At 45.9% G+C, this 26,855-nt stretch overlaps 1 pseudogene; it reads left to right on the top strand.

Moving 5' to 3' along the window:
• Nucleotides 1–1,253: 1,253 nt before the first annotated feature.
• On the top strand, nucleotides 1,254–24,088 carry LOC116036880 (annotated as a pseudogene).
• The last annotated feature ends 2,767 nt before the right edge of the window (nucleotides 24,089–26,855 follow it).

Below are 26,855 nucleotides of genomic sequence, written 5' to 3'. Positions count from 1 at the left end.
TTGAGCTGTCCCCCGGAGAGCGGTGTAGCCTCTCATGACGTCACAACATACAGTATAGACTACAAACAATCAATCATACACACAATCACACACAATTGCTTTTGACTTATCGTTTTCAATTGGGCACTACTTTTATCAATTATCCTACTTTTACAGATTTAAATAGACTTACTTACGAGTTGAACGTTTACTCTGCAGTGTTTTGATAAAAACAGGTTTTCTGCTCACCTCTCAGTTGTCTGGGCCCATGTGAAATTTCAGCAAGTAACCATAACCCCGTCTTATGAATTTGTCTTTTCTCCTTTCGTCCTCCAAAAATCACGTCGGGGTCACCAATTGTTAAAAAAAATTTAAAAGACGACGACGTGATCGTTTGATTTCTGAGGAGGAAAGAGAAGGCTGGGTCCAATTGAAAATAAAGCAAAAGGTTTAATAAACAACATGGTGAAAACGACAAGACAAAAAGCAAATGTTATACTGCCAGCAGTGGACTGCAAGCATGCTTCCTTGTGGGGTCACAATTTTGCAGTCCAAACAATACAAAACAATACATCAATAAAACACTGTCAGCAGTGGACTGCAAAAACATGCCTCCCCTTCGGGAGACACATTCAAAACAGTCCTGAATCATTGTGAAGTTTCCAAATTTATCCTAAAGGATTTGAGGGTGGTTCCTCAAATGACATCTCTCCCAGGATTTAGGACACACCTCTGAATTCAGGTTTACTCTCAGGTCACAGACAAAGGTCATTTATCATGGTAGTGCCAATTCTATTCAAGTTTACAGAGATATGCATTTCCTTTGTTCTAATCAGTCTGGCCCAGCAGGGAGTGGCTCCCCAAAAGGCCCGAGGAGCAGTTACCTTTCCTGTGGGGACAATGAGTCTCTTCTAGTATGCAAATTGACAGTCATGACTTAATCAATCTTTAGAAGCTTGGGTTGGAATGAGGCATGTCAAATGTTGATTAAGGCTAGTCAGTTGATTCAATCTGGCTGTAGGGAACATTGTGTACATTTAAACCAAAAGAACATTGTTTTCATAACATTAAGCATGGTTTTAACTTTTTTTTTATCTTCACCATTAGCTAACGTTAATAACAGCGATGTTATTATCCCCTGCACTGAGCAAGGCTGCCAGTTCAGCAGCACAGACCGTCAGGCATATCAAACCCACTTGATGTCCACGCACTGTCTCACTCTCATTCCTTGCACCCTCCAGTCCTGCAGAGTGTCATTCCTCACACAGGGGGAGATGGAGAGACACTTGCAGGGCCACATGCCCTTCGGCTGCTTTCAATGTCAGTTTTTCACTCAAACTGTGAAAGACCAGAGTGTCCAACAGCCTCAGGTGTCCGGCAGGCCAAAAAGAAAACTGAAATCCAGCCCAGCTGATGCATCATCATTACCTGAAGACGGGAATGAGGAGCAGCCAGAGAGACAAAGGCACAATATTAAAAGAGTGAGAAAGGCAGTGGAAAGAGACAAACCTTCAGCAGTGGATGCTGCACCACTGTCATCCAAAGGTACGTACACCGTACCTCCGCTTGGTATGTTATATTGAGTAGTTGTCAAAGTTATGTAAAATAATAAAGCACAGAGAGGTGACAAAAACCTGAGTTGTTCCAGTGATATTAAAACAGACAAGTGATCCGCCTGGCTGCCAATTAGTAAAATGGGATTGATTGCTCCAGACACAAAGTCCAGTGGCAGTGTTCTTACGGTTCCATCCATCCATCCATCTTCGTCCGCTTATCCGGTCTCGGGTCACGGGGGTAGCAGCTCCAGCAGGGGACCCCAAACTTCCCTTTCCCGAGCCACATTAACCAGCTCCGACTGGGGGATCCCAAGGCGTTCCCAGGCCAGGTTGGAGATATAATCCCTCCACCTAGTCCTGGGTCTTCTCCGAGGCCTCCTCCCAGCTGGACGTGCCTGGAACACCTCCCTAGGGAGGCGCCCAGGGGGCATCCTTACCAGATGCCCGAACCACCTCAACTGGCTCCTTTCGACGCGAAGGAGCAGCGGCTCTACTCCGAGCTCCTCATGGATGACTGAGCTTCTCACCCTATTTCTAAGGGAGACACCAGCCACCCTCCTGAGGAAACGCATTTCGGCCACTTGTACCCTGGATCTCGTTCTTTCGGTCATGACCCAACCTTCATGACCATAGGTGAGGGTAGGAACAAAAACTGACCGGTAGATCGAGAGCTTTGCCTTCTGGCTCAGCTCTCTTTTCGTCACAACGGTGTGATAAATTGAATGTAATACCGCACCCGCTGCGCCGATTCTCCGACCAATCTCCCGCTCCATTGTTCCCTCACTCGCAAACAAGACTCCAAGGTACTTGAACTCCTTCACTTGGGGTAAGGACTCATTCCCTACCTGGAGAAGGCACTCCATCGGTTTCCTGCTGAGAACCATGGCCTCCGATTTAGAGGTGCTGATCCTCATCCCAGCCGCTTCACACTCGAACCGATCCAGTGAGTGCTGAAGGTCACAGGCCGATGATGCCATCAGGACCACATCATCTGCAAAAAGCAGCGATGAGATCCCCAGCCCACCAAACTGCAACCCCTCTCCACCCCGACTACGCTTCGATATCCTGTCCATAAATACTACAAACAGGATTGGTGACAAAGCGCAGCCCTGGCGGAGGCCAACTCTCACCTGAAACGAGTCCGACTTACTGCCGAGAACCCGGACACAGCTCTTGCTTTGGTTGTACAGAGATTGGATGGCCCTGAGAAGGGACCCCCTCACCCCATACTCCCGCAGCACCTCCCACAGTATCTCCCGGGGGACCCGGTCATAGGCCTTCTCCAGATCCACAAAGCACATGTAGACCGGTTGGGCATACTCCTAGGCTCCCTCCAGGATCCTTGCGAGAGTAAAGATCTGGTCCGTTGTTCCACGACCAGGACGGAATCTGCATTGTTCCTCTTCAACCTGAGGTTCGACTATCGACCGAACCCTCCTTTCCAGCACCTTGGAGAAGACTTTACCAGGGAGGCTGAGAAGTGTGATACCCCTATAATTGGCACACACCCTCTGGTCCCCCTTTTTGAAAAGGGGAACCACCACCCCGGTCTGCCACTCCTTAGGCACCGTCCCAGACTTCCACGCAATGTTGAAGAGGCATGTCAACCAAGACAACCCCTCCACACCCAGAGCTTTAAGCATTTCTGGACGGATCTCATCAATCCCTGGGGCTTTGCCACTGTGGAGTTGTTTAACTACCTCAGCAACTTCCACCAGGGAAATTGACGACAATCCCCCATCATCCTCCAGCTCTGCCTCTACCATAGAGGGCGTATTAGTCGGATTTAGGAGTTCCTCAAAGTGCTCCTTCCACCGCCCTATTACCTCCTCAGTTGAGGTCAACAGCGTCCCATCCTTACTGTACACAGCTTGGATGGTTCCCCGCTTCCCCCTCCTGAGGTGGCGAACGGTTTTCCAGAAGCACCTTGGTGCTTACGGTTGCAAGGGAAAATTTAGCAGGACAGAAATTAGATGAACTAATTGCCAATGGAGATTGCATGGCTCGATCTAATGCACCTTTTAGTAATGGATGTGGTTGAGGCAACTAAAGCCACTTTTATTAATTTAGAAGGAAATGTCCACATGCTTCTGGCCATATAGTATCTATTGCATATCTGCGTAAAACAGCTAAAATCGGTACATTTATCAATATATCAAATGACGATGTGAAAACAATGTGAAAGGGGTCATCCCCTCGTAGTGATGAAGCTACAGAGAATTATCACCTGAATCTGCAGCTTCCCTCGGTGTTACAGAGCTTTATAGTGAGTTTCAGCTCGTTGTTTAGCTGTCAGACCCACAACTTTACTGTTTGGTTCACTCTCACCATTCTCTTAGAATTGTTTCCGGCCGCAACAGGCAGCTGTTTTATGAGAAAAAGCCACTGTACACTACCTGCTCTGCGCCAAACAGCCAGACAGACTCAGTTCATAACTTGTTTCCGCGTCCCCGCAAGTGGCCCAAAAAATCCATTATTGCAGGTTTAAGTGAAAAAATATCAACATTATTGATTATTGCATAGATAAGCAACTATGAAAACATTTTTTTAAACAATACATTATGAAGATGATGCTCTTAAAAAAACTACAATAGAATGTAGTAAATACTTTATACACCAGCATAAATGGTAAAGTGCATTGAGACTAAAATAATCACAAAGTAAGGAGACAATGATGTTGCAGTAGAAAGTTAAATACCAAAATTGCCCTTGAGGAGAATGAAATGGGGTTGAGTATCTTGTCTTGGCAGATAGCAGTGTTAGCAGCTTAAAGGGGAACTACGCCCATTTTCAAAATTTGTACAAGTTATTCCTATGGCCAAAGACAGTCCAACAATATTACTCACCATGAAAAGCTCTCTCCCTAATCCAAAATCTAGAGTGCTAAAACTCCAATTTGTGATGTCATCAGGTATAAATGAACTGCTCCATAGACAATGAATTGGGAAAGATGTTATTAGATGACACTGATACAAGTTACATACAAGTTTGAGACTTACTTCTCTGGTTTCTGGCTTTGAGAGAGAGCGGCTCGTTCACAAATATTGATTGAACTTTCCTAGGCCATGGAAATAAGATGTTGGAATTCTTAATGTAGGTGGTAAAGGTCCCCTTTAAAATACTATTGTTAGGCCTGTCACGATAACAAATTTTGCTGGACGATAAATTGTCCCAGAAACGACTGCAATAAACGATAATATTGTCGTTCTGAGACCATTTTCATCTAATGGCATCATACTGATAATGGCATAATAATGCAGGAATTTTTTTCAAAGATCAATAAACTTTTATTTCTAAAGAATATTTAACACTGGAACTGGAAGACATTTGAAATATCCACAATAAATGAACAAAACAACCAAAAATAATAATAATAAATAAAAGTCTCTGTTAACAAAGATGCACTGGAATAAAAAACAAAAACAAACAAAAACAATAAATAAAATGGAAATTTTTCCGGCCGCGATAATTTCCATTTAAAAATTATCAAGCTAATTTTTATTTATCATGCGATTAATTGATTTATTGCATATTGTGACAGGCCTAACTATTGTTGGACTTGTGTAAAGAAACACCAGAGGAGAAAACAGTGTAACAAAGACAAAAGTATGATTTATCGTTGTTTTAAAGGAGAAATCCAGTGCAAAATGAACCTAGGGGTTAATAACACATTTGTACCGAGTCGACTGTTCTCTGGGATATGTTTTCATGCTAATCGAATGTGACCAGTTTTAGTGCAACCGGCTATTTAGCTCATAACGCTAGTCGTCGGGGCACTGGTAAAGTAAAAAGAAATCTCTATTTCTACACCACTAACAAGGCTCAAAATAGCACCACACTTCCACGGTAGCATAATGAGGGTCCCTACATGTAAACCAAAGCATTGAGAACTTTGTAAGTGTACAGACAGTTTATTAAAAAGACAGTTTAGAAAGACAGTACCATTCACGTATACAGGCGGGTGCCATCTTGGGAAAACAGTCATGACCAGTCGAACGACCAATGCCGTGCAACCAGTAACCAGTAACATAGCTCAAGCACGGAAATGTGTCACAGGAAAATATGCTTATTTTTATGACAAACATTGTCACTATGTTCAAAAGGAATTTCATATGTTCTACATTTCCCTGACCCGAGCCTCCAGTGTCCCACCTGCAAGCGTTACTTCACCAGCAAGCGCAAGCTGCGCATCCACAGACTCCGCGAGGCAGGGGAAAAGGTTCACCGCTGCCACCTGTGTGAATATTCCGCTGTGGAGCGGAACGCAATCCACCGCCACCTTGCCAGCGTGCATGCCGATGATATAAGAGCGTCTTCCTCCAGCACCAGCGGCACGGTCACCCAGGGAACGACAAGCTCCGCTGTGACTTTTGCTCCTTCATCACGTTTAACCCCGTGGAGTTTGAGCAGCACATTGGACATTTGCACGCCAACGAGAAGATCCATCGCTGCTCTCAGTGCAGCTACATGACCTCGCATAAACGGGGTTTGAAACGACACATGCTGATCCACAGTGGTGAGGAGGGAATGTATTTTTTTTTTTGTTATTAACAATTTTTTATATTTCATTTTCTTATTCATTTTCATTTCCCCCCCATCCCCACCCTCCATCATGACCACCCACCCAGACACAATAACTACAATATTCAAGACCATTCAACAAAATAGTAACAAAATAGACAATAAACCATAAACCAAATAAACATATATGTACACATGACAACACCATAAGCACATCATACATGTTTCTTCCCAACACAAAGCTTCTTAGGAGCCCTCTAGAAAGTTCAGGTACTTTCCCCATTTTCTAGTATAGACATCCAACCTGGCAATCTGGCCACCCTAGCCATCTCACAAGCCCCATACTGGATTGATGGCAGCCCTTCATTCTTCCATCCTTCCTGAATGGAACCTGGCTCCCCACAATCCCACATAGGTTATTATGTATCCCGGGAATGGATTTTTAATGTTGAACAAATGATTGAATGAATGAATGAATGAAGGCTTTATTTCGAACATGTTAAAAATAATACAATAAAAGCTAAAAGAACAGAAACAAAAACACAATATTAATTTAAAATGTCCGACAAGGAATAGGAAGAAGCAGAAGCTTATTTATGTCAGGGTCCCACCTTCACCAGCACTCACTCCTCCCATTCGTTCACATTCCCCATCACTCACTCCTCTCATCCGTTCACTATCTCCTCAATACTGATCACTCACACCAGGCCACTCATCAGTTCGCCACGTGCACCTCATTAGTCCACCATCTTTATATTCGGCACATGCTCATTCACTCTTTGTCTGGTCTCATCGCTACACATAGCTACAAGACACCTAGACTCTCTCCTGCTACTTACCTGTTGCCCTACCGAGAATCCTAACTGCTATCAACCTCCTGCCGTCTGCTGCTACCCAACTACCACAGCTAAGTTCTGCTTTATGTTTGGCCTGCTCACCATTCCTCCTGTTGGATTTTGTGAATAAAGCTTGTTTCACTTACCACCAGTCTGACTCCTGTGCTATCCGTGACAATTTAATCCTACCCTACTACTATATAATAATAAACATCATGAATGGCTTCATATTTATATCACATATCTTTAACACATCCTTTACAATTTCCTACATATGTATATACTTACACACTACAAAAAAGAACTCACATATTTACATACATATAAATATATTAATCATAGAAAATAAATAATGTGAGAACACCTTCCTTCTCCCTGTAACTTGTGAAAACCATATTTTTGTATTCCTTTTTGAACTGCGTCATGCTTGTGGAGCTTAATCCGTTCCACAGTTTCACTCAACATATACAAATACAAAAAGCTTTGAACGTTGTACGGACACCAAGATGTTTTCAAATGGACTCCCCCCTGAAATTATATCCCCCATCTCTATTTAAAAAAAACATTTTTAAATATTGCCAGGCAGTAGGCTGTTCAATGCTTTATACATTAATGGTTTCGTTTAAGAAAGTCTTTTGTATTTTGACCCAGAACTCAGAGACAGACACACTGACAACAGGGAAGCAGTTTAGATGTTTTATTTGAACCAACTTGGAATTATCAGAGAGGAATGGTGCAGGAGAAGCGGCTCCAGGCGGGGCGCAGCTGGAGGCAGGCGGGCAGGCAGGTGAGTGGCTAGACAGACTGAGCCTCGATGAAGGTAGCAGAGAGAGTCCGGTCTTGATTTATCCAAGTGTAGTACTGGGAACTGAGTGGCGAGGTAAACGGCGAGTAGAGCTGGTTGGAGAGGCGAGCAGGTGGCAGGAAAACAGGTGATGGCAGGCAAGCAGCAGGTCCAGAGACGGAATCTGAACAGAGAGTATACAAGTGAACCAAAGCACAAATAAATATAACACAGAGCTAAGCCGAGAAACTAGGAGTGGGATCACTAGTAAACTATTGGAGCCAAGTTACCACGTGAATGGTTGCAACGAACTGGCGCTGAAGAGGTGAACAGCCCGGGTTGATAACCGTATGGTAATTAGTGGAGATGTGCTGCAGCTGAGCTGGAAACAGAGCAGGAGAGAATGACCACGCCTCTTGACTTAGATTCACTAGGACCCTCCTCTCGCCAAAGCAGGTAGGACACGCCTCTCTCCACAGCAGGTGAAGAAAAAACACACAGACAACACACACAGGGAAAAAAGAGAGGAAAACAGGCAGGACAGGGAAAACTGACACCGACCCATGACACCAACTCAGTTTCAATTTCAATGTTTTTGATATTCTAATGGTTTTATCATCGGATTCTCACCTTACAGTTTCGTCAGTTTTTCACGTGTGCTGTTTGGGTAGCCCGTGTAAAGAGCTTCTACGTTTTGCACGACATCCCCTGATTTATTCCCCCCCCCCTCCCCCCCGTAATAGGTGAGAAGCCCCACAAGTGTAGCCTGTGTGACTTCAGGTGCCGAGATGAGTCCTACCTCTCCAAACATATGCTGACTCACTCCGACGACAAGAACTTTATGTGCGCTGAATGTGGATACGTCACTAAATGGAAACACTATATGAATGTCCATATGAGGAAACACGCTGGAGACCTCAGGTACATACTTTAGCCATTTCTCATACAACCATTGGTTATGTTTTCATCTTGGTACTGCACACGGCACACAATACCATCTTTTACTATACTTTCGCACACAGGGTTGCCAGTCTGCATATCTTATGTTCCTTTGGAGCGTATTGACGAGACGCACAAACAGTTAGTTAAGCCCACAAGCAGTAGGGGCAGCGGTATATATCCTGAACAAATGACTAAAACATTGGCGGACAGATTTGAAGAGAGGCAAATCCACTGTACGATGGAGCCACTGCCACTTTTCTTTCTATAATCTCAACTTTAGCAATATAGAAGCTTCCCTGAGTGTCACCGTGTTTAGTTATATTCATGTTGTACAATATTGGAAGTTCCGAAGGAAGATAATCCAGTTTTAGCAAGGGATAATTTTTTTTTTTTTTTTTTTTTTTTTTATTTGTAGAGTTTTTTATTGAGCATATATATATTATACAGTTTTCAGTCAACAATATAAGAGAGGCTCAAGTATTTTTGTATAAATGTACATATAAACCGAAACAAAACAGAGAGAAAGAAACAAAAACAGTGTGGGAGTAGAATACAATTTTGTAGCAAGAAGTAAAATAAGAGTTCATACAAATAGAATGAAAGAAGGTAAGTATTTATACAGATACTGATTGTAAGAAGTCTATGAAGGGTTGCCAAATATTATAAAAACCTGAGAGATTATCCTTCAACAAATATCAAATTTGTCCAAAAGTAAGGTATTGGACAGATCCCGGAGCCATATTTTGTCAGTGGGTATCGCCGGCCCTTTCCATAACTTCAGAAGTAACTTTTTTGCAGTAATAAGAGAGCAGGAGATGAACCGCTGCTGGGCTGAAGTCAATTTCTTAAATAACTGTGATGTGCCAAGGATAATCAACAATGGTTTCGGTGACAATATAGTCTTAAGAGTTCTTGACAGTACATCAAATACATCAGACCAATAATTGGCGACTTTAGGGCAAGAAAAAAAAGCATGAAAAAGTGTTGCATTGAGGGACTGACATTTATCACAGCTTGATAAAGCGTTCGGGAAAATGCTGTGGATCTTTAGTTTTGAAAAATGAAGCCTATGTATAATTTTGAACTGTATAAGACAATGTCTCGTATTACTGGAGCAGGAGTGTATGAATCCCAGAGATTCTTCCCAGATGTCATCAGGAATATGGATACCCATGTCCTTCTCCCAACTATCTTTATATTTATTGGACGAGGGGGAAGACATTGTTTGTAGTTTGTTATATATATTAAGAGATAAATTTATCTTTATATGGGGGTATAGTGAAACATTCATCTAGCATAGATTGCGGTAGTGTCTCGAAACTTGGCATGAGTTTTCGGATGTAGTCTCTGACCTGTAGATATCTAAAGAAATTATTGCTATGTAGTTTGAACTTTGTCTGTAGTTGTGCAAAGGAAGCAAATTTACCCTCCGTGTACAGGTCACGGATACAACATAATCCTAATTTCCTCCAATCAGAAGACGTCTGATCTAAATTAGAAGGGGCAAAGGATGGGTTTTTTGCAATTGGTAAAGAAAGGGGTAATGCTTTGTGGGTAAAGTGTGATTTAATTTGTTTCCATATACGAAATAAATTATGTATGATTGGGTATTGAACGTCCTTTGATTTGTCAAGCGGCGTTGGTGAAAGTACTAGTGCTGCAGGTAAATATGGATCACAGTCTTCCATTTCAATAGCTAACCAAGTGGGAAGTGTGTTATAAGTGATGTTGAAGGAGTTTATACTTTTAAAAGCGCACGCCCAATAATACATCATAAAATTTGGGAGGGATAGGACTCCGTTGGTTTTAGATTTGGTTAAATGTTTTTTGTTAATTCTTGGAGTCTTATAATCCCACAGAAAGGGTTGAATAATTGAATCAATTTTCTTGAAAAAGGATTTTGTTAAGAAAACAGGGATATTTTGAAACAAGTATAGTATTTGTGGTAGAAAGATCATCTTGATGGCATTTATCCTCCCAAGTAGTGATATTGGCAAGGTTTTCCAAAACTGAATTTTGTTTTTAAGTTGTTCCAGTAAGGGTGGAAAGTTAGATTGCATGAGAGAGGAAAGTTGCTTTGTAACCTCTATCCCTAAGTATGTAAATTTATCAGTGGTAACCTTAAAGGGGAATCTTGCCAACGTTGTTTGAGGGATGTCATGAACTGGCAAAACTCTTGGTCCAGTTTATCCGATATCCTGAAAATTTCCCAAACATTTCAATTTTTTTTAAGAATGGATGGTATAGAGAGGAGAGGTTTGGTCACATATAGTAAAATATCATCCGCATATAGCGAAATTTTATTTATTGTAGTCTTAGTCTGATAGCCATATATTTGGGGGTCTAGACGGATACTTTGCGCAAGTGGTTCAATAGCAAGAGCAAAAATTTGTGCTGACAGGGGACACCCTTGCCGTGTTCCTCTGAACAGATGAAATGAGGAAGATAAGTTGCGATTTGTATGAATTTGTGCCTTAGGATTTGTATATAAGAGTCTTATCCATTTTATGAACCTCTCACCTAGATTAAGTCGTTTAAGTACTTCAAACAGATATTCCCACTTTATCTGATCAAACACCTTTTCAGCGTTGAGCGTGAGTATGGCTAGATCGTTGTGAATTTTCCTGTCAGTGTATAGAATATCAAACAATCGTCGTAAATTAGAAATTGAGGATCTATTTGATATAAAGCCAGTTTGATCGTTGTGAACTATTGTATTCATTAGAGGAGTTAATCTGTTGGCCAGGATTTTTGCATATATTTTATAATCTATGTTTAATAGAGAAATTGGACGGTATGAGCCTACATTTAAATCGTCTTTACCTTTTTTATGAATAACAGTGATTGTGGCTTGAGTTAATGTTGATGGTAAGGTGCCATCTAGTTGGGCTTGGCTGTACATTCTGTGGAGAAATGGTGTAAGAATATTACTGAATTTTTTATAAAGTTCAACCGGTATGCCATCAGGGCCAGGTGATTTTCCGCTTTTAAGGGAGGCTATTGCCTTTTGTATTTCTGTGGAGTGAATATCTGTACCAAGCCTTTCCGAGTCTTCAGGTGAGATTCTTGATAAGTCACATTCGTCTAGAAATTTATTCATAGTATTGGGGTCAGCAAGGGATCATTTGACCCTGATTTTTATCTTCCAGGTACACACAAAGTACACAGGCAAGTATGTGAACAATGCCACTTATTAAAGTTAAATCAATTAACAAACATTAAAACAGGGACATGTATGAACTAACACAATTAAGATATAAAATAATATAGGCCTATACTAATTCACTCAGACTAAAAATAAGTCCGCACTTTAAGGCTATATTAGGCTATATTTAACTTTAAATTAACAGCTAACAAAGTATGCAGATTGCAGCTGTTTTCCTTTCATTTCTTTCAAAAGCAGACTTGTCAAGTCACCAATAGCTGGCAATTATTGCTAATGGGTTAGGGCTCAGGGTTTTCCGTTTTGATAGGTTTAAAAAGGTAATATGAAAATAAAGTTAATGTAATTGTTCTCTCATTTCTTTATGAGCTGGAAAAAAAGAATATGAACAAATTTTGCCCCACGCTTGCCCCTTCCTTAAGGCACGACTTATGACTGATGTACTTTTTGGTCTCTTTTTTTATTGCAAGACAAAACATTAACAGAGTACCAAAAACAGAACGAAACAAAAGCAGTGACTACATACTGTTACATGTAGGACAGAACAGACCCAAACAAAGAGCTCAGCAAAAGTTATTTTATTTAGGGGAAAAGGGGAAGCGAATGGGGAAGTGGGAAGGTGGATGCCAGGGACAGAAGCACGGGCGCGAGGACCGGAACAGGGAGCTCCGAGAGCACGGGGAGACCGGGGCTGGGAGAGCCGCACGGGAGGCACTGAAGCGCGGAGTGATGAGAGCTGAGGCAGGCTGGAGCAGGGAACCATGAGGGAGGGACTGGATGGAGGAGCCAGCTGACTGGAGACCGTGTTGCCGTTGGAGTTGGGCAATCCGGTGACGAAGTCCAGGGCGATGTGGGACCAGGGCCGACCGGGGACCGGGAGGGGCGGAGCAGACCGGCAGGCGGCTGATGGGATGCCTTGGCGCGGGCGCACACCTCGCAGGCTGCAACAAAGTCCCGGCAGTCTTTTTCCATGGAAGACCACCAAAACCTCTGTCGGAGCAGGAACAAGGTCCGGGCCATTCCTGGGTGGCAACTGAACTTGGAGTCGTGCGCCAACTGGAGGACCTGGGAGCGGACACTGGGGGGGACGTAGAGGCGATTGGGGGGACCGGTACCAGGATCTGGGTCCGAGGACTGGGCCCGGCCGACAGCGGACTCCACGTCCCAAACCAGGGACGCGACCAGGCAGGAACGGGGCAAGATGGTGTCAGGCTGGTTAACCGGGTCGTCAGTAGAATGAAGGCGGGACAAGGCGTCTGGCTTGGTGTTGCGGGATCCAGGGCGGTATGACAGGGTGAAGTTGAACCGGGTGAAGAACAGGGCCCACCTAGCCTGGCGGGAATTGAGTCTTTGGGCGTTCTGGATGTACGACAGGTTTTTGTGATCCGTCCAAACCAGGAAGGGGTGTTCAGAGACCTCTAGCCAATGCCTCCATTCTTCCAGGGCTAGCTTCACCGCTAGTAGTTCACGGTCTCCCACACTGTAGTTGCGCTCTGTAGGGGTCAGGCGGCAGGAGAAGAAAGCGCAGGGGTGGAGCTTGTTGTCAGCGGTGGAGCGCTGGGACAGGGTGGCGCCGACACCCACATCCGAGGCATCCACCTCCACCACGAACTGAAGAGAGGGGTCAGGATTGGTGAGGATGGGGGCGGAGGTGAACATGGTTTTCAGGAGGAAGAAGGCTGCAGCGGCCTCTGGAGACCAGACAAAGGGAGACAAATAAGAAATTGGCAAAGCCCAAAAAGCGCTGTAGCTGTTTGACAGACGTGGGAGTTGGCCAATCTACGACCGCCTGGATTTTGGCGGGGTCAGCGCGGAGCCGGCCGCTCTCAATGATAAATCCGAGAAACTGCACAGATGGAACGTGGAATTTGCATTTGTCGGCTTTCACAAAAAGGCAGTTCTCCAGAAGCCGCTGCAGAACTAGGCGGACGTGCTCTGTGTGTTGGACTGGGTCGGGGGAGAAAATCAGGATGTCATCTAAATAGACAAAAACGAACCGGTGCAAAAAGTCACGGAGGACATCATTAATGAGGGCTTGGAAAACGGCGGGGCCGTTGGGGAGGCCGAATGGCATTACCAAATACCCGTAGTGCCCTAGCGGAGTATTAAATGCCGTTTTCCATTCGTCCCCCTCCCGAATCCGCACAAGATGGTAAGCAAACAAAGAGCTCAGCAAAAGTTATTTTATTTAGGGAAAAAGGGGAAGCGAATGGGGAAGTGGGAAGGTGGATGCCAGGGACAGAAGCACGGGCGTGAGGACCGGAACAGGGAGCTCCGAGAGCACGGGGAGACCGGGGCTGGGAGAGCCGCAGGGGAGGCACTGAAGCGCGGAGTGATGAGAGCTGAGGCAGGCTGGAGCAGGGAACCGTGAGGGAGGGACTGGATGGAGGAGCCAGCTGACTGGAGGCAGAGTGACGGTGAAGGTGGTAACTGAAACGAGAAAAAGAAGACGGATTACAAAAAGTACAGGCAGGAAAACACACAGGATAATCTTCAGAAGCTTGAGTCATGTGTCACCGAGGAGACAGGAGCAACGATGAAGCGGAGATGGTGAGTCAATCCGGGGTTTAAATACTGAGCTTGATTGTAGTGATGACCGGCAGGTGTGTACGGCGGGAGGAGTGGTAGTGAGGAGGTGAGCAGGTGTGCGCAATCAGCTGGCTGTCACAGGCAGGAGGGGAGGGGGGAACACAGAGAGAGACAGAGAGGCAGAGCCAACACAAACTGACAGCAAAACATGAGAGAAAAAAAAAAAAAAGGAAAAACAAAAACTCACAGCCAGCCGGACTCCAACCATCACACATACCTGTCTGCAAACTATCTAAACTTTCTGCTTTCTAAGTAGATGTGGTAATACTTAGATTGAAAGCAAGATTGTATGAAAGATATTTTTATTGAAGTGTGCAGAAGTTAAAGCAACACTAGAGAACCTTTCCCACTTCTGTCCCCCTAGGTTGGAAGCGGAATTGTCCATTACATTATATTATGAAAGTTTGCCAGATCGGGTAGCGGATCTGTAGTTTGAATGAACTGGACAATGTAATGTAATGGACAATTCCGCTTCCAACCTGTAGGGGGACCGAAGCGGGAAAAGTTCTATAGTGTTGCTTTAAGTCTCTGCTCTGTATATGACGTGGTTAGTGGGTGCAGTGTTGTAAAGACGTTATTGTTGTTATGCCTGAACTTCCTGTCTCCTGTCCTAGGTATCAGTGTGACCAGTGCCCCTACCGCTGTCACCGCATGGACCAGCTAAATAGCCGCAAGTTACGACATCAGGCCAAATCACTCATGTGTGAGATCTGTGCGTATGCCTGCAAACACAAATACGAACTCCGCAATCACATGATGGCCAAACACTCTGGAGAGGAGAAGCCGCCGTCCGTCTATAAGTGCAAATACTGCACATACACTACCTGCTACAGACAAGCCCTTCAAAACCACGAGAACTGCAAACACACCCAGCTGAAAGAGTTCCGCTGTGCCCTCTGCTTCTATTCCTCTTTCAGTAGCATCAGCCTCTTCCTGCACAAGAGGAAAGCTCACGGCTACGTACCTGGGGATAAAGCATGGCTAGAGAACTACGCTGCCAAGGAGAAGGAGAGGAACTCATCTCAGTTCTTGCAGGAGTTTTACAATAAGCCCTCAACAGCTCATGAGCAGTCTGAACAATCCCCCTCTGAAGGACCTCCACCTTCTCAAAGAGAACAGTCTGATCTGCCTGAAAGTGAAGGATCTGTAGCTGGTTTACAAACTGTGGCTACTGTGGATGTTTTTGATATTGCTTCTCAAGAGGTTGTTAATGAAGGAGATTCAGACGACCCTCCATCTGCGAACAGTCCCGAGGAGTACTGTACTCTTGTTTTAACGGAACTATCGACCGCTGACTATCAGACCTCCTCGTTGCATAATCAGGAGGAGATTTGTGCAAACGATACTCCAAGCTCATCTAATTTAAATTGTATTGCCGCAGACATATCCCAAGAGAAGGCAGACTTCTCTACATCTCCATCAGAGGACGACAATGCGGCTGTGACAGAGGCAGAATGTGAACAAAGTGACGTAGATGATAACCAGTTGAACCTAGGGAGTGTCAGACTCAGACGCCTGCGGTGGAGAATGATGGTGCAACAATCAGTTCCACTTTTCCGTCTGAACAAAATCAGCTATTAGAATCTGACATCCGTCTGAAAGCTATGAAGAAGCACGACAAGGACCAAGCAGAAGCCATGGTGTTGGAGGGTCGGGTCAAGTTGCTCGTGGTGCCAACTAAAGACATTTATCGCTGCAACAAGTGCTCTTACGTAACCAGCAAGGAGACCACTCTGAAGTCCCACTGCCAGGCTTTGTGCCGTGGCAGGATAAAGGGACACAAGTGCCAGGCCTGTGGCGCGCAGTTCAAACAGAGGCGAGGCCTTGACAGCCACCTTTCTAAAGTGTCCAGCACTTCTGCGAAAAACAAGGACTTTTGTAGGCATTTCAAATACAGCAGAAGACTCTACTGTAGGTCGGGAAGGATCCAGACAACTGGATGAGGGAACAAATTCAATTCCAATCAGGCAGAGCTTCTTTCTTCACAAAATACGATTTCCACAGATTCAAACAATCAGGAATTCAATCGGCAAGAAGAGGGAGTATGTACATCTCATTTAACGAACTATAAAGGCTTTGTTCATAATGCTTTTACATCCAGTGAATCAGGACAGCAGCAAGGCAAAATTCAGGCAAAAACGCTTTTGAAAGTTAAACTTGCAAAAAAGCAATTGTTTCCTAGTAACAAACAAAGAAATGTACCACTGCAGAAGTCCCTTTATGTTAAAGAAGATGGTAAGTTCAAATGCAAGCTGTGCGATTTTTCATTAGTCAGACTTGCAACAGTTGAGCGGCACCTCTCAACCTGCAGAAGAATCTCAAGGAAAAGGGAGAACCCGATCACTCCAGAAGTGGAGGATGAGAGTGGTAGCTCAAAGGAAAAGAGGACTTGGTGGAAAAGTACAACGACAGAACTGGGAAAGTTCCTGAGAAACATCAGATCTTTTCTTGTCCAAGCTGTGCGTTTCAGTGCAATCAGAAAAGGGCGTTAGACAGCCATGAAAAGAGAGGCTGCTTGAAGCCAGATGAAGTCCAATGCACCATGTGTTCATTCGTAGCCAAATCCAAAATGTCTCTGACCCGTCACACCCTGTGTGCCCATACCAAAAAAAAGGTTGCCGTTGCTAACCGTTTGCATTGCCAGTGTGACAGCCCGCTGGGCTGCTTGTTTCATCTTGCCTGGTGCGGGTCATCCGGGGCTCGGTGTATGTTCCTGTGGTCAACGTGGGGATGACAGCTGTTCTTCTTTACCCACGGACCGGTCTGGGCAATCTCAGTACAGCGCAGGTTGTTAGTCTGCCGGCTGGTGTGACTGAGGATAGGATCACTCTGGCAACAGTTAACACTCAAACTGTTTCTTCCTCTGTGCCAGATAGGGTGCGGATCTGACTGCGTTGGTTGATCCAGATAAGGAAAAAGTAAGGTCCTTGTTGAAAAAGTATGATTCTGTCTTTGCCACTCATGAAAACGACTTGGGGTGTACTAATCTTCTTTCTCATGACATACCCTTGCTTGATGAGATCCCAGTCAGGCAGAGATATTGCCGCATTCCGCCTTCAGAGTATGAGGCAGTGAAGATGCATATCAATCAGCTGCTTGAGTCTCAGGTCATACGGGAGAGCTGTAGTCCTTACGCTTCACCAATTGTGTTAGTGCGGAAAAAGGATGGAAGTCTGCGCTTGTGTGTGGACTATCGCGTGCTAAACAGCAAGACTCGGAAGGATGCATTTCCTTTGCCGTGAATAGAGGAAAGCCTTGATGCGCTGTCAGGGGCCCGCTGGTTTTCAACTCTCGATCTTGCCAGTGGTTACAATTAGGTCCCTGTTACAGAGCAAGATAGGCCCAAAACAGCCTTTTGTACCCCCTTTGGCCTTTTTGAGTTCAATCGCATGCTGTTCGGCCTATGTAATGCGCCGGGCACCTTCCAGCAATTGATGCAGAGGATGTTTGGCGACCAGCAGGGTCAGTCTCTCTTGCTTTATCTTGATGACATCATCGTGTTTTCATCCTCTGTAGATCAACATCTGCAGCGTCTTGAGATGGTGCTCAGGCGCCTCCAGACCGAAGGCCCTGGTCTTTTATTTTGGTGTTCTGGCGACAGAAATCTACACCTACCGCAGTTGAACGGCGGCATCTTTCTAGACCAGCTTTGATGATGTTACGCCAGTGGGAGTGCCTGGTGGAGCGGGATGGGGTTTTGTTCCGCCGGGTCCTCCGCTCAGACGGTGGGGAAGAATTCCTCCAACTTTTGCTGCCTGCAGCTCTCAAGCGGGAAACCCTGAGTCTGCTTCATCAGCAACATGGCCATCAAGGTATCGAAAGGACCACAGAGTTGGTCCGGCAGCGTTGTTATTGGCCCGGGATGTCTGCTGACATCCGGAACTGGGTGCAGGAGTGCGAACGGTGCCAGGTCGCTAAGGACTCTGGACAGGTGCCACATAGTTTTATGGGCCATTTGCTTGCCTCTCGACCAAATGAGATATTGGCCATTGATTTTACACTGCTGGAGCCTTCTCGAAATGGGTTTGAAAATGTGTTGGTCATGACAGATGTGTTTAGCAAGTTCACAGTAGCTGTGCCTACACGTGATCAGACAGCCTCTACTGTGGCCCAGGTTCTTGTGGCTGAGTGGTTCTATAAGTTTGGTGTGCCAAGTCGCTTGCACTCCGATCAAGGGAGGAGTTTTGAAAGCACTTTGATCCAACAACTTTGCTTGATGTATGGGGTAACCAAATCTCGTACTACCCCTTACCATCCGGCCGGAAATGGGCAATGTGAGCACTTCAATCGTATGCTGCACAACCTTCTTCGAACATTGCCCTTGCCACAGAAGCGGGATTGGGCGTCTTGTCTACCTTATGTCCTCTTCTGTTATAATACAACACCTCAGGGTACTGGGGAGTCCCCCTGTTACTTGATGTTTGGTCAAGAACCAAGGCTTCTCATTGACTTCCTTTTGGGGCGTGCGGAAGAACCAAGGCCGGGTGAGGTGCAAGGATGGGTGGCGGAGCACCAGGAAAGGTTGAGGGTTGCCTTCGATTGTGCTCGTGAGCGGCTGCTCACAGCGGCAAGTCGGAAGGAAGGAGCGGCATGACAAACATGTAAGGGATGTGCCGCTGCTGGTGGGCCAGCCGATGTATGTGAGGGATCATGGCGCCAGGGGCCGTCATAAACTGCGGGACCTGTGGAGCTCGGAGGTTCATCAGGTGGTGAGCACTTCATCGGGAGGGGCAGTTTATGCGGTGGCACCGGTAAACGCACTGCACAAAGTAAGGAATGTCCATCGCGACATGCTGAAGGCTGTGGTACAGCCAGTTGAGGTTGACTCTCTTCCAACTAAATCCCCATCGCCATTGGGTGTGGCTCAGTTGGACGAGTCATCGACTCTTAGTGACTTGTGGCTATTGGTGTCCAGTACTACATCAAGTGCTCCAGCTCCTGATCTCTCGGAACCTTCCACAGCAACTAGGCCAGATCGGGGCCTGTTGCTTCCATCTTTTCAGTCGCAGTCGCAAGTGCCGTTGTCCTTGGCCTCGGAGCAGCCCAGTACGAGTGGGCAAGCTATGCGTCGGACCACTCGTCCCACTCGTCCCACTGCCGGTCATCATTCGAATGTTCATCGGCTTCCTCAGCCTGTGAGTAGTACGGCTAGTGGTCTGGTTGGGAGACCTCCAGACCCAACATTAAATCTTCAATATGTCCTTTTTCGGCCTTGGTCGTGACCTAAAAGGTTGTCTTTATCGTCGGGACGACGATACAAAAAAACGGCGGGTAGATGTGACAGGATGAGGTTTTCTGAAATATTCTGGATATAGCCTAGAGAGTGCTGGATGCAGAGCGTTCTGGACTGATTGGTGTTGGAGCGGATGTAGCTCTCCTGGAGTATAGGCTAAGGGTTGGAAAATTCAGATAACTGTACAAAAGGATTGTTTTAGATCAATGTTGTATATTAACTGTATCTCTTGCATGGTGTGATTTTGGTTCATTTTGTTTGGTTTTTCTTTCTTTTTCATTATGCATGGTGGTTTATTGGTTTGAATTGTTTTGTTTATTATTTTTCTAATATCATCACTTACCCTTTTAATAGAAAAGATATTGCTATTTCAAACATATTTAACTAAATAAAATTGTATATTTTTATAATTACTTTATTGTCTCTGACCCCTGATTTTGAGAACAAACCTGTGTGCTTTTAAAGGTCTTGGGCCTATCCCGAGTGGCGTTGTCGGACATTTTTTTTTAGCTTCTCGAGCGTCATAGGCCACTCGCGTACTGCCACACCAGCATTGCGCTTTCACCTGTAAACAAGAACGATGCATGGAGCAACACATTGCGCTCAAACACAAAGGTGCACGACCTCACCATTGTCGATATTGTCCTTTCAGCACCACAAGGCGCTATCGCCTCGAAGAGCACGAGTCTCTCCACACAGGAATCGGTCGCCACAGCTGAGATATGTGCGACAAGACCTTTGGTGCCGCGACCAAATTGCGTCAGCACAAGAAGCGCATCCACGACAGACGGCCCCCACACTTCTGCTCACTCTGCGACTTCAGCGGCTACACACTCGACGACGTAAGACGGCACAATCTCCGATGCCACACGGGGGAGTTGCACCACGCTTGCACTCGTGATGCTCAGTTTAGCTCCGAAGTTGCACTGAGAAACCACTGTGTGCACCAGCTCCAGGTCTGTTTCTCATGTAAGCAGTGTGACTACACATGTGGCAGCGAGGTCACTCTCAAGACCCACCAAGAGATCAAGCACCCTCAGGCACAGTGCAACACCTGCCAGGAGTCTTTTGAGACAAAGGAGAGCCTCGAGATTCATCGGAGAACCCACTCGGCACATCCGTGTCAGCTGTGCCCCTTTGCTTCCAAAACGCGGCAGACATTAGCGCAACACCTTCTGAACGAACACGAGGATGGACCTCCCAAGGACAAGCCTCTCAAGTGCAGCTCTTGTCAGTTTGCGTGTCGCCATCAGCTGGTGTTAGAGCAGCACCTGCGATCACACGGAGGCAAGCGTCTGTACAAATGCACAGACTGCGAGTTTTCAACCCGGAACAAGCAGAAGATCACGTGGCACATTCGCATACACACTGGAGAGAAGCCTTACAGCTGTGAGCAGTGCAGCTACACATGCATTGATCCGTCTAGGTTGAAGGTAAGCTCAAAGTTTATAGCATGTTGTTTGTAAGATAGAACCATAATCAAGGGATAATTATAAATTTTTTTAATTTATGTTGGTGTAAAAAGAAAAAAGAGATCTATACCACTATCCTATCTGTCCATTACATTATGCAGCCACAACCAGGAGATGGTTAGCTTAGCTTAGCATAAAGAATCTAAACGAGGAAACCGCTAACCTGGCTCTGTCCAATGGTAAAAGAATATCCACCTACCAACACATCTAAAGCTCGTTAATTAACACATTATGTTTGTTTAATCTGTAGAAAAACTGAAGGGTCATACCAACAAGTTATGGTTTTTAGTGGGTTGATGTGCCCAGCCAAGAAATTGTCTGGCACATTACCTCCCTAAAACCACAACATGCCGTTTGTACACATTAAACAAATGCAATGTAACGTGTTAAGTAGTGAGCTTTAGAGGTGCTGGTCATGGATGTATAATAAGAACTGGATACAGCGTTTGAGACAGAGCCCCGTTCATTCATTTGAGATTTGCTTAGTGGTGCATGAAGCCATCATGGAGCCAAAAAATGACCCGATGATGAGCACTGCTTTTGCACAGTACGTCCCATAGAGCAAGCACACTAGAGACTTCAGCTGACCGAGTTGGCTACTTCCGGTTTGACGCTCCATTAACTTGAATGGGGAAATTATTTAATTGTGCGGTTCTTCTAGACTTTCTAAATGTTTCGGACCGAATGGATTAAATCCTGATGGTGAAATCAGTCATTTCGCAGGGGGTTGAGACGCTCCAAAAATGTAGCCACTGATTTATAGACGTCTTTCTAAGTTTATGGGAAAAAGTCTTTTTAGGCCAGGGGGCATCATGTGACGGGCTGGGAATTGCAATTCCACCATTTGGCCACTTCGTTCAATTTGCTTCAAAGCCCGAGACCCTTCCTGAGGGCCTGGTGCTGGTAGGTGGACATTTTGTTACCTGTGGACAGAGCCAGGCTAGCTGTTTCCCCCTGTCTCCAGCCTTTATGCCAAGCTACGCTAACCAGCTGCTTGTGGTAGGGGACAGACAAGAGTGGTGTTGATCTTCTCATCAAATGTTCGGCAAGGGGTTTAATTTTATGTGTTATGTAAAATGTTCGAAATCAAAATGGAAATAGGATAAAGAGGTTTGGTCTTATTGTACAACTAAAATATTTTTTGTGATTTAGTGATTAAATGTTATTTTGTTATTGACAATTGTTCCGGACCTCAGACTTTGAATAAAACTCAGATGAAGACCATTGAGTAATAGGTTTGAGAACCCCTGTTATTTATAATCCCTATATTCTAATATGACATTAACTGTATTTCCTAAAATGAAAGCATATTGAAAATAATACCTTCTTTTTCTCTATGTTTTATAATAAATTGTGCCAAAGCTTCACATGAGGGTTCACCAAGAAGAGAAGAAGTACCTTTGTCCAGAGTGTGGCTACAAATGCAAGTGGGCGACTCAGCTGAAGTACCACATGACCAAGCACACAGGTATCAGCTGGACTAGTATAATACTTGGTCACTTTTAAAAGATTTGGGAACTACTTGAACAATGTGTTTTGCCTCATTGCCTCGGTCAGTTGTTAATCAATGTGAGGCAGGATTTTTCTGTAAATATTTATCAATGCTCAGCCAAACCTCCCAAAATTTCCAACACATCTTTTCAGGCAAACTTTTGTTGCATGATTTTCAAATGTAGGGCTGGGCAATATATCGATATTATATCGATATCGTGATGTGATACTAGATATCGTCTTAGATTTTGGATATTGTAATATCGTGATATGACATAAGTGTTGTCTTTTACTGGTTTTAAAAGCTGCATTACAGTAAAGTGATGTACTTTTCTGAACTTACCAGACTGTTCTAGCTGTTCTATTATTTGCCTTTACCCCACTTAGACATTATGTCCACATTACTGATGATTATTTATCTAAAATCTAAGTGTGAAGATATTTTGTTAAATACCAATTGTCAACCCTAGAATATCGCCGCAATATCGATATCGAGGTATTTGGTCAAGAATATCGTGATATCTGATTTTCTCCATATCGCCCAGCCCTATTCAAATGTCTGCAAGTTTTTCGAGCACTCATCTGAATTTTGTTTTGTAAGTATAGTTTACAGGTTCAGTGTTGAGTCATTCATACTGCTGGGAGACATAACATGTTATTTGTCCTCTGCAGGGGACAAGCCATATGCCTGTGAGGAGTGTGACTACCGCACTAACAGAGCCGACGCTCTGCGTTCCCACACTGCGACCTGTGCCCTTACGTCTGTGAGAAATGCGGCAAAGCCTTCAAGACTACTTTCATACTGAAGACCCACCAGCGGCAGCATAGTGACGATCGGCCATACATGTGCGGCTTATGCCACAAGGCCTTCCGGTGGCCGGCAGGTCTCAGACATCACTACCTCTCGCACACCAAGCAGCAACCCTTCTGCTGCCGCCACTGCTCCTACAAAGCCAAACAGAAGTTCCAGGTGGTCAAGCATTTGCGGAGGCACCATCCAGAGATGGCAGTGGACCAGGGGGTGGTGAGGGACTCTGGAGCCGTTAGCCTCACCCTGAAGGAAGCCCTGCTGGGGACACTGGATGGGACAGCAGCAGAAGTTGAGGAGGAGGAGGAAGAAGGAACGGCTAACGAGGCACAGGAAGTAGCTGAGGAGGTTGCGCAAAGAGAGGAAGACAACGAGACACAACGTTGAAGAGAGGGTGCAACAAATGCCGGGGTCAATTCAGATTGTAGATGGCTATCATTGCCAAAAGGAACAGTGGAGACTGTCCTCCCCCAATAATACGGCCACATAGTTCGTTGGTATAAGCAGCAATTACGACCTATGTTTACGTTTGTAGAGACGGCACCCTATAGCGGCCGTATTAGGTATGACAGGAGCAAAGCAGGAAGTAAAGTTACGAAGTTTAAGAGTGCCAAATGTCTGCGTAAGGGACGGTGGATGGGTCAAACAAATATAAGACTTTCACCCAGGAGATCGGGGTCTGTGTTTAAAAGTAAACTACAAGTTTTTTTTAACTTTATGGAACAAATGGTCAACCCATGGGACCACCACCTGTGGGAGGAACCGCTGGGGTCGGGTGCGCTGCCACATGGGTGGCAGTGAAGGTCAGGGGCCTCGACGGACCAGACCCGGGCAGCAGACGCTGGCTCTGGGGACGTGGAACGTCACCTCTCTGTGGGGGAAGGAGCCGGAACTTGTGCGGGAGGTGGAGCGCTACCAGTTGGATCTGGTGGGGCTTACCTCTACGCACAGTCTCGGTTCTGGAACCATACTCCTGGATAGGGGTTGGACTCTTTTCTTCTCCGGAGTTGCCCAGGGTGTGAGGCGCCGGGCGGGTGTGGGGATACTCACAAGCCCCCGGCTGAGCGCCGCTACGTTGGAGTTTACCCCGGTGGACGAGAGGGTCGCCTCCCTACGCCTGCGGGTTGTGGGGGGGAAAACTCTGACTGTTGTTTGTGCGTATGCACCAAACAAGAGCTCAGAGTATTCAGCCTTCTTGGAGACCTTGAATGGAGTCCTGTATGGGGCTCCAGTGGGGGACTCCATAGTTCTGCTGGGGGACTTCAACGCGCACGTGGGAAATGATGGAGACACATGGAGAGGCGTGATTGGGAGGAACGGCCTCCCTGATCTAAACCAGAGTGGTTGTTTGTTGTTGGACTTCTGTGCTAGCTTCTGTGCAGCCTCCCCGGTAAAGTCTACTCCAAGGTGCTGGAAAGGAGGGTTCGGTCGATAGTCGAACCTCAGGTTGAAGAGGAACAATGCGGATTCCGTCCTGGTCGTGGAACAACGGACCAGATCTTTACTCTCGCAAGGATCCTGGAGGGAGCCTGGGAGTATGCCCAACCGGTCTACATGTGCTTTGTGGATCTGGAGAAGGCGTATGACCAGGTCCCCTGGGAGATACTGTGGGAGGTGCTGCGGGAGTATGGGGTGAGGGGGTCCGTTATCAGGGCAATCCAATCTCTGTACGACCAAAGCGAGAGCTGTGTCCGGGTTCTCGGCAGTAAGTCGGACTCGTTTCCGGTGAGAGTTGGCCTCCGCCAGGGCTGCGCTTTGTCACCAATCCTGTTTGTAGTATTTATGGACAGGATATCGAGGCGTAGTCGGGGTGGAGAGGGGTTGCAGTTTGGTGAGCTGGGGATCTCATCGCTGCTTTTTGCGGATGATGTGGTCCTGATGGCATCGTCGGCCTGTGACCTTCAGCACTCACTGGATCGGTTCGCAGCCGTGTGTGAAGCGGCTGGGATGAGGATCAGCACCTCTAAATCTGAGGCCATGGTTCTCAGCAGGAAACCGATGGAGTGCCTTCTCCAGGTAGGGAATGAGTCTTTACCCCAAGTGAAGGAGTTCAAATACCTTGGGGTCTTGTTCGCGAGTGAGGGGACAATGGAGCGGGAGATTGGTCGGAGAATCGGCGCAGCGGGTGCGGTATTACACTCAATTTATCGCACCGTTGTGACGAAAAGAGAGCTGAGCCAGAAGGCAAAGCTCTCAATCTACCAGTCAGTTTTCGTTCCTACCCTCACCTATGGTCATGAAGGCTGGGTCATGACCGAAAGAACGAGATCCAGGGTACAAGCGGCCGAAATGGGTTTCCTCAGGAGGGTGGCTGGCGTCTCCCTTAGAGATAGGGTGAGAAGCTCAGTCATCCGTGAGGAGCTCGGAGTAGAGCCGCTGCTCCTTCGCGTCGAAAGGAGTCAGTTGAGGTGGTTCGGGCATCTGGTGAGGATGCCCCCTGGGCGCCTCCCTAGGGAGGTGTTCCAGGCACGTCCAGCTGGGAGGAGGCCTCGGGGAAGACCCAGGACTAGGTGGAGGGATTATATCTCCAACCTGGCCTGGGAACGCCTCGGGATCCCCCAGTCGGAGCTGGTTAATGTGGCTCGGGAAAGAGAAGTTTGGGGTCCCCTGCTGGAGCTGCTACCCCCGCGACCCGTTACCGGATAAGCGGAAGAAGATGGATGGATGGATGGATGGAACAAATGGTGCTACATCACGTTCCGCGTCATATGCGTAACCGGAAGTAAAGTAGCATTTGATTTTAACCTAAATCACAATCTTTTTTCTAAACTTAACTTGACTAGTGTTAGTGCCTAAACGCAACCAAGTACTTTTTGTGCCTATACCTAACCAAACGTTTCCCAAGTTAACGACATGTTTAAAACCGTTGTTATGACCCTGGGGTGTGTGGGGGGGGCGCACTTTATGTTGCGTCCGGTTTACCCCTAGACATCAGGTCGTAACACCGTGATCGTTACGTTCTCTGGGCCACGTTCAGTCCCAACAAAACATAGCAAACACTTTATTTAAACTGAAACGGGGGTGCGTTGAACACCCTGCTGTGTTCACAAGCGCTCTGCCTTTTTATTACGAGTTAACATACACGTCACTACTGATTGGGTATCACCTGTGACACAGCCTGAGGTAGGACCTGAACAAATCGGGTTACGTTACCATGCGTAAGCATGGACGCCTGGCCAATAGTAGTGTGTGAATGCTATTGAAGGGCGGGCCTTTCCTAGAAGTTGTGTGGGTTCCATAATAACGCGGCTAGAAAGGGATATACAGCGTTTAGCCGAGAAAAACAACAGTTAAGTTTAGGTACCAAAAAAACTAGTTTGGATAAAAACACTCCCAGAGAGTGAAAGTATTAAAATATATGATTTTGCAAAAATTTGCATAACTTCTAATCGTAGCTCTATCCTTTCTAGCCTCAACCTGGCCATTGCACACCATTCCGAGGAAACATGTCGTTCAACCCGGAAACCGTAGCAAAAACACT

The sequence above is a fragment of the Sander lucioperca genome, chromosome 8, assembly GCF_008315115.2.
Source record: "Sander lucioperca isolate FBNREF2018 chromosome 8, SLUC_FBN_1.2, whole genome shotgun sequence".
In the NCBI taxonomy this organism is placed as follows: domain Eukaryota; kingdom Metazoa; phylum Chordata; class Actinopteri; order Perciformes; family Percidae; genus Sander; species Sander lucioperca.
This window is presented reverse-complemented; position numbering and strand designations above follow the sequence as displayed.